Source organism: Chiloscyllium plagiosum, chromosome 14 (assembly GCF_004010195.1).
Source record: "Chiloscyllium plagiosum isolate BGI_BamShark_2017 chromosome 14, ASM401019v2, whole genome shotgun sequence".
Taxonomy (NCBI): Eukaryota; Metazoa; Chordata; class Chondrichthyes; order Orectolobiformes; family Hemiscylliidae; genus Chiloscyllium; species Chiloscyllium plagiosum.
In genome coordinates this window covers 29,001,442-29,009,555 of record NC_057723.1, presented here as the reverse complement: position 1 = coordinate 29,009,555, position 8,114 = coordinate 29,001,442, and the positions used below count along the sequence as shown (strand labels likewise).

Genomic DNA, 8,114 nt, shown 5'->3' with positions numbered 1-8,114 from the left:
CATTTCCCCTCCCCCACCTTACCCCAGTTCCAACCTTCCAACTCAGCACCATCCTCATGACCTGTCCTACCTGCTAACCTTCCTTCCCACCCAGCCGCTCCACCCTCCTCTCTGACCTATCACCTTCATCCCCACTGCCACCCACCCATTGTACTCTTTGCTGCCTTCTCCCACCCTCCTCTCTGACCTATCATCTTCATTCCCACCCCCATCCACCTATTATACTCTTTGCTACCTTCTCCCTAGCCCCACCCCCTCCTATTTATCTCTCCACCCTGGAGACTCCCTGCCTTCATTCTTGATGAAGGGAAAGTGAGGTCTGCAGATGCTGGAGATCAGAGCTGGAAATGTGTTGCTGGAAAAGCGCAGCAGGTCAGGCAGCATCCAGGGAACAGGAGAATCGACGTTTCGGGCATAAGCCCTTCTTCTTGATGAAGGGCTTTTGGCCGAAACGTCAATTTTCCTGCTCCTCAGATGGTGCCTGACCTGCTGTGCTTCTCCAGCCCCACTCTAATCGAGATTCTCTTCTCCCTGTAACCCTTGATCCCCTTACCAAACAAGAACCTATCTTTGTCTAAAATACAAAGAATTTTAGACAACTTGGCCTCCATAGCCCTTTGTGATGATGTGTTCCACAGATTAACCATTCTCTAGCTGAAAGAATTCCCCCTCATCTCAGTTCTGAAAGGTTGATAACTTAACTCTGAGGCTGTGCTTTCAGGTCCTAGTGTCTCCTACTAGTGGAAACATCTTCTCCCTGTCCACTTTATCCAGGCCTCTTCATATTCTGTGAGTTTCAATGAAAGACCCCCTCATCCTTCAAAACTCTGTTATGTGCAGACCCAGAGCCCTGAACTACTCCTCATATGACAAGTTCTGCATCCTCAGGATCATTCTTGTAAACCTCCTCCAATGCCACCACATCCTTCTTTAGAAACGAGCCCCAAAATTACTCACTATATGCCATATGTGGTCTGACCAGAGCCTTATATAGCCTCAGCAGTACTTGTATTCTAGCCCTCTTGATATGAATACTAACATCACATTTGCCTTCCTAACTGTCAACCAAACCTGCATGTTAACCTTAAGAGAATCCTGAACTAGAATTTCCATGTCCCTTTGTGCTTCAGCCTTTCCCAATTTAGAGAATAGTCTACGCCTCTATTCTTTCTACCAAAGTGAACAACCTCACACTTATCCACGTTGTATTCCATCTGTCACTTCTTGCCCACTCTCCTAGCCTGTCCAAGTCCTTCTGCAGCTTACCCACTTCCACAACACGACCTGTCTCTCCACCTACCTTTGCGTCATCTGCAAACACAGCAACAATGCTCTCAGTTCCTTCATTCAGATTTTTAATGTATAATGTAAATAGTTGTGCTCTCAACACAGACGTCTGTGGACCTCCACTAGTCAATGGCTGCCATCCTAAAAATGGCTGCTTTATCTCTGCCTTTTGCCAGACAGCCAATCCTCTATCCACACTAATACTTTTCCCCAATGCCATGGGCTCTTACCTTATTTAGCAGCCCTCTGTGTGGCACCTTGACAAAGGCCTTCTGAACTTCCAAATAGAACACGTCCACTGGCTCTCCTTTGTCTAACTTGTTTGTTACCTCCTCATAGAATCACAACAGATTTGTCAGGCATGACCATTCTTTGATAAAGCCACGCTGACTCAGCCAATTTTACCAATCACTTACAAATCATCCGAAAGCTGAACCTTAATGATGGATTCCAAAATCTTACCAATGACCAAAGTCAGGCTAACCAGCTTATAGTTTCCTGTCCTCTGCTGTGAAAGGTTAGTCCAAATCATGATCAGAATTGCCCATCTTTGGGTGTGCATTTGCACAACTTGCCCCATTTTTGCTCTCTTTATGAGAAAGATGCTCAATTTTCTAAGTATCTCATCAGATTCTATTCCTTATCATGGCATTAAGTGCTTAAATTCCAAGCTATTGTACCATGACAATGTAGGTGTAACTTTTACATTTCACTATTTATTCAGCTTTTCTTCAAGTGAAATTAAGAATGAGATTTGTTTGGTTGCTACAATTATTTTTCTTTTTAGCATGCAGCTATCACACTTCAATTAAAGATGTAGGTAACTAGATCAAAATGAAGGAGACAATTTTCTTCAGTGAAAGAAAGAGGAATTTTATTAACTACTCACCCCAGGAGCTGGTGAGAGTGAAAGAGGTAAGGGGTAATTTTTTTAAATCTAAAGTCTATATTTTCCTTTAATTTAGCATTAACTAATTATTACACTTTATGTTAAGAAAAGTTAGGCTTTATTGCAACCTTAAAGAAGCTGCAGCCAGTTAATAAGTTGTTGGTTCATTTTGTCTTTTGAAGCTTATCAGTTGTTTTCGGGGCTACATATGTTGTTGCATTATTCAAAAAAAAGGGTGTAAAGGGAGGCCAATCAGCCTGACCTCAGTGGTCAGAAATTACTAGGATTAGTTCTGAGAGATGGACTAATGAGGGGTAAGGGAAGGTCATGTGTAAGGGAAGGTCATGTTTTACTAACAGAATTTGATTTTTATGAGGAAATTGCAGGATGATTGATGAAGGCAGTGTAGTAAATGTTGTCCACATGAATTTTAGTAAGGGCTCATATGGCAGACTGGACCGAAAACTTAAAGCCCAGTGGGTACAGGGGAATGTGACATGTTGAATCCAGAATTGGCTCAGTGACAGAAAACAAAGGGATTGATGGATGTTCATTTCTGGTTACTATGTTACAGGAAGGGCATAACCGCTCCACAGAGTGCTGAGGGGACCTATAAGATTGTTGCTCGGCATTGAAAATTGAAACCATGAGCAAAGACTTTATAGAGTGATATTGTTTTCTTTAGAACATTGGATACTGAGGGGTCACTTAATTGAGAAGTACTAAATAATGAGAGGCTTGAATAGAATGATGGGGAAGACCTGTTTTTCTGGGAGAGAGGTCTACTTCCAGGTGATTTAAGGTGATTTTGTAGAATGATTCAAGGGGACCTGGAGAAAATCCTTGTTCCCAGTGGGTGTCAGGAATTCAATTTGGAATTGAGGTGGAAACCCTCAACTCATTATAAACAAACATTGGTCAGCATCTGATGTATTGAAACCTGTAATGCTTTGGGCAAGGTGTTGGAAATTGGGACTTGAATGGGTGGCTAGTCTATTCAGCTGGTGTAGACATGAAGAGGTGAATGGCCTCTTTCTGTGTTATAAGTTTTCTCTGATTTTAACACACTCACATAAAACAGGTAGTAAGTTGTAAAAGGGAGAATACTTTGTTCAGGCAAGAACAATCATGGTCACACAGTTTAAAAGTGCTTAGTTTCCATGAGGAGTCAGATTTTTAACCTCAAACCGTAATTGTTTAATTGTTGACCAGTATTCTCAAGAATGGTGAGGTTTGTGGTTATATTCAAATTCATGGTAAATGGTTGTTTATGCAATTTACTGATTCATTTAGCACTATCTTCCAAGATGATAAAAGACAGAAAAAGAGAGTCGTTCAGTCCTGGCTGTTACCAATCATATAGTCATAGAGGTGTACAGCATGGAAACAGACCCTTCGGTCCAACTCGTCCATGCCGAACAGATATCCCAACCCAACCTAGTCCCACCTGCCAGCACCCGGCCCATATCCCTCCAAACCCTTTCTATTCATATACCAATCCAAATGCCTCTTAAATGTTGCAATTGTACCAGCCTCCACCACATCCTCTGCAGCTCATTCCATACACGTACCACCCTCTATGTGAAAAAGTTGCCCCTTAGGTCTCTTTTATATCTTTCCCCTCTCACCCTAAACCTATGCCCTCTAATTTTGGACTCCCGACCCCAGATAAAAGACTTTGCCTATTTATCCTATCCATGCCCCTCATAATTTTGTAAACCTCTATAAGGCCACCCCTCAGCCTCCGACGCTCCAGGGAAAACAGCCCCAGCCAGTTCAGCCTCCCCCTGTAGCCCAGATCCTCCAACCCTGGCAACATCCTTGTAAATCTTTTCTGAACCCTTTCAAGTTTCACAACATCTTTCTGATAGGAAGGAGACCAGAATTGCACGCAATATTCCAACAGTGGCCTAACCAATGTCCTGTACAGCCGCAACATGACCTCCCAACTCCTGTACTCAATACCCTGACCAATAAAGGAAAGCATACCAAATGCCTTCTTCACTATCCTATCTACCTGCGACTCCACTTTCAAGGAGCTATGAACCTGCACTCCAAGGTCTCTTTGTTAAGCAACACTCCATAGGACCTTACCGTTAAGTGTATAAGTCCTGCTAAGATTTGCTTTCCCAAAATGCAGCACCTCACATTGATCTGAATTAAACTCCACCTGTCACTTCTCAGTCCATTGTCCCATCTGGTCAGGATCCTGTTGTACTCTGAGGTAACCTTCTTCGCTATCCTGTACACCTTCAATTTTGGTGTCATCTGCAAACTTACTAACTGTACCTCTTATGCTCGCATCCAAATCATTTATGTAAATGACAAAAAGTAGAGGGCCCAGCACCGATCCTTGTGGCACTTCACTGGTCACAGGCCTCCAGTCTGAAAAACAACCCTCCACCACCACCCTCTGCCTTCTACCTTTGAGCCAGTTCTGTATCCAAATGGCTAGTTCTCCCAGATCTAACCTTGCTAATCTGTCTCCCATGGGGAACCTTGTTGAACGCCTTATTGAAGTCCTTATAGATCACATCTACTGTTCTGCCCTCATCAATCTTCTTTGTTACTTTATCAAAAAACTCAATCGAGTTTGTGAGTCATGATTTCCCACGCACAAAGCCATGTTGACTATCCCTAATCAGTCCTTGCCTTTCCAAATACATGTACATCCTATCCCTCTTCACACTGCTCTGCTGTTCTAAAGCAGCTGTTGAAATATGGTTCTGTGTGTATATCAGAGTCTGGCTTCATTGTTGTTTCAAAACCTTCATCTCCCTCATCATACAAGTGTGAATTAAAACAAACAAATCTGACTTTCTTGATGCCTGATTCAGTCGCCTAGTTTCAATGTCTTGAGAAAACATGGTAATTTCAGTGTGTTGGTTTAAACTTCTCTATACTGGTCTTTTAAATGTGCTTCAATATGCAACAATCATTTTGGTATTTGTTCCTTTTTAAAACAAATTTCAGTTATGGGGATCTCATGTGTAACAATTAGGCATACCATGTTAAGATTCAATAGTTCATATTTACTACTTTTGAAACAGGATAATCTAACTAAATTCTTTCAAAGCATTCTTTTCATGAAGGTATCTGGTGTGTTGCAAGAGATAAAGCATCTGCTGTTTAATCACACTCTCCTACTAGTGATAGACCACATGGTTGGTAGCTAGTTCTTGTCTTGTATCAAAGAAAATCATTATGGGAACCTATAATAAGATACATATATTTTTCACAACTGTTTCAAACTGTGTCTCATTCTTAAAAGAGGCACTATATATCTGGGAAAGTAGAAAGCCAAACAGTCATTCAACATTATGTACCAATGCCATGTTTATGTTTCCACACATTACATCTGCATATTTGAATATAAGTTGCATTTTAGTATATTCCAGTGTCAGAATTCTACATAGCAAATGTAATGATAGTGAAAAGAAGAAAATGGGCTTGGCACACAAAAGGATTAATAATTCCAGTATAATACTTCTTTCAGTATTTAAAAACCTACAGGCCTTTTGTTGTTACAAAGCTTTAAGAATTTTTTTATGCCTTTCTCAATTAAATGGCTGATACAGGAGACAGTTTTCCGATAGAATAGTTACATATAATCTCATGATTATTTAATATTTAGATAATAAACATCCTATCTCCCTGAGTATGGTCATCTCTTAGTTCTCATTTGATTAGTTCTTCTAATATCCGTTCTGATTTTAATTGTAATCATTGCACAAGAAGATGATAAAACAGATGTCCTTTCCGATGAGACTATGTGTTTCCATATTATTATTTTTTTCTCAAATTTGTTTTCAGTTCTCCACAAAAAATTGCTTTAAAACAATTCCTTGTGAATTTCCCAAGATTTCTTAGATGCAATTAGGGTAGCATGGTGTCTCAGAGGTTAGCACTGCTACCTCACAGCACCAGACACCGGCCTAACCAATTCTAATCTCGGAAGTCTGTCTACATGGAGTTTACACATTTTCTCCCTGTCTATTGGTTTCCTCCAGGCGCTCCAGTTTCCTCCCACAGCCAAAAGATGTGCAGGTTAGGTGGATTGCCCATACAGGTTGCAGAGATATGGGGGGGGGGGGGGGGGGGGGGCAGTGGGATGCTTTTCAGAGGGGTGGCGTGGACTCACTGGGTCGAATGGCCTGCTTCAGCATGGTAGGGATTCTATGAATTCATATCTTGTTAATCTTATGTTAGCAGACATCATTTCACCTGTGTGATATAACTCATGACAAGTTGGGAATATATTGATTTGAAACTTGCTTTGTTCCAAAATGCAAATCAATATTTTGCTGCTAAAGTGAAACAGAGAATAAATTATCTATCCCTAAATATCTTCACAGTTTAACTCAATGAAATAGCTTGTCTTAAGCAAATAAAGGGCAATTGGTCTAGAAATTGTTTTATGCCAGCCTGTTGGTGCAAACTGGATCCTGAGAATATGCAAGTCCAATCATCTTCAACTGCTTCATCGATGCCCTTACAACCATCATAAGGTCAGAAATGGGGATTTTACCATGTTCAGTGCCATTCATCAATCCAAAAAACTGAATTAGTACATTACCAAAAGCAGCAAGGCGTGGACAATATCCTGGCTTTTGCTGAAAAGTGTCAAGTATTATTCACACCACACAAATGTCATTCAATGGTGTTACCATCACTCAATCCCCTACTATCATCTCCCATTACAATTGACCAGAAACTGAACTGGACTGCATGTCCAAGTTTGGGAATACTGCGGCAGATAATTCATCTCCTTAGTCCCCAAACAATGTCCACCAGCAACAAAGCAAAGGTCAGGAATGCAATGGGATACTCCCCAGTTACCTAGATGAATGCAGCTCCAATAACACTGAAGAAGCTTGACAATCATCTTGGACAAAACAATCCACTTCATTGATACCACATCTACAATTATTCAGCCACTCTACCACTGAAGTTCAGTAGTTGCAGTGTGTACTATGTACAAGATACACTGCAGAAATCACCAAAGGTCCTTAGGCAGCATCTTCCAAATCCATAACCTCTACCATCAAGAAGAACAAGGGCAAAAGATACATGAGAACACCACCACCTATAAGTTCCCCTCCAAGCTACTCACCATCCTGATTTGAAATATATCACTGTTCCTTCACTCTCCTTTGGGGTCAAAATTCTGGAATTCTCTCCATAACAGCATTGTGAGTCAACCTCCAGCTTATGGACTGCAGTGGTTCAAGATGGAAGCTGAACACCACCTTCTGAGTCCTGATGAAATGGTTCCAACCAGAAACGTCGACTCCCCTGCTGCCCTGGTGCTGCTTGACCTAATATGCTTTTACTAGCTCCACACTTTATTGACTCACCACCTTCTCGAGGGCAGTAACTGCTGACCCAGCCAGTGGTGCCCACATCCCACGAATGAATAAAAAAAATCTCAAGGCACACCCATTATTGGGCTTTGCACATTAATTGTATGAGAGTGGCAAGCTGCAGATACTTGTGGGGCCATGATTTCTATAATAATTGATCAGCTGCTTCTAAGTTGTTGATTTCTCTGTAAGGTTAAAAAATATTGGGAAAGATGGGCCATACTGTTCCACTATTTTTTAATACTTATCTCAATCACTTTTATATGACCTTGCTATATGCAACTTGGACACCACATTGGTCTAAGAACATAGAACATTACAGCGCAGTACAGGCCCTTCGGCCCTCGACGTTGCGCCGACCTGTCATACCAATCTGAAGCCCATCTAACCTACACTATTCCATGTACGTCCATATGCTTGTCCAATGACGACTTAAATATACTTAAAGTTGACGAATCTACTACCGTTGCAGGCAAAGCATTCCATACCCTTACTACTCTCTGAGTAAAGAAACTACGTCTGACATCTGTCCTATATCTATCACCCCTCAACTTAAAGCTATGCCCCCTCATGCT

General features: G+C 41.4%; 1 long non-coding RNA gene across 2 annotated transcripts in view; it reads left to right on the top strand.

The window, feature by feature from the left end:
- Positions 1-8,114, top strand: part of LOC122556907 — a 13,682-nt gene that overhangs the window by 3,233 nt on the left and 2,335 nt on the right. For both annotated transcript variants that reach the window (XR_006313697.1, XR_006313696.1), the window contains exon 2: positions 2,075-2,202. This is a non-coding gene — a long non-coding RNA (uncharacterized LOC122556907). The remainder of the gene's footprint in view (positions 1-2,074; positions 2,203-8,114) is intronic.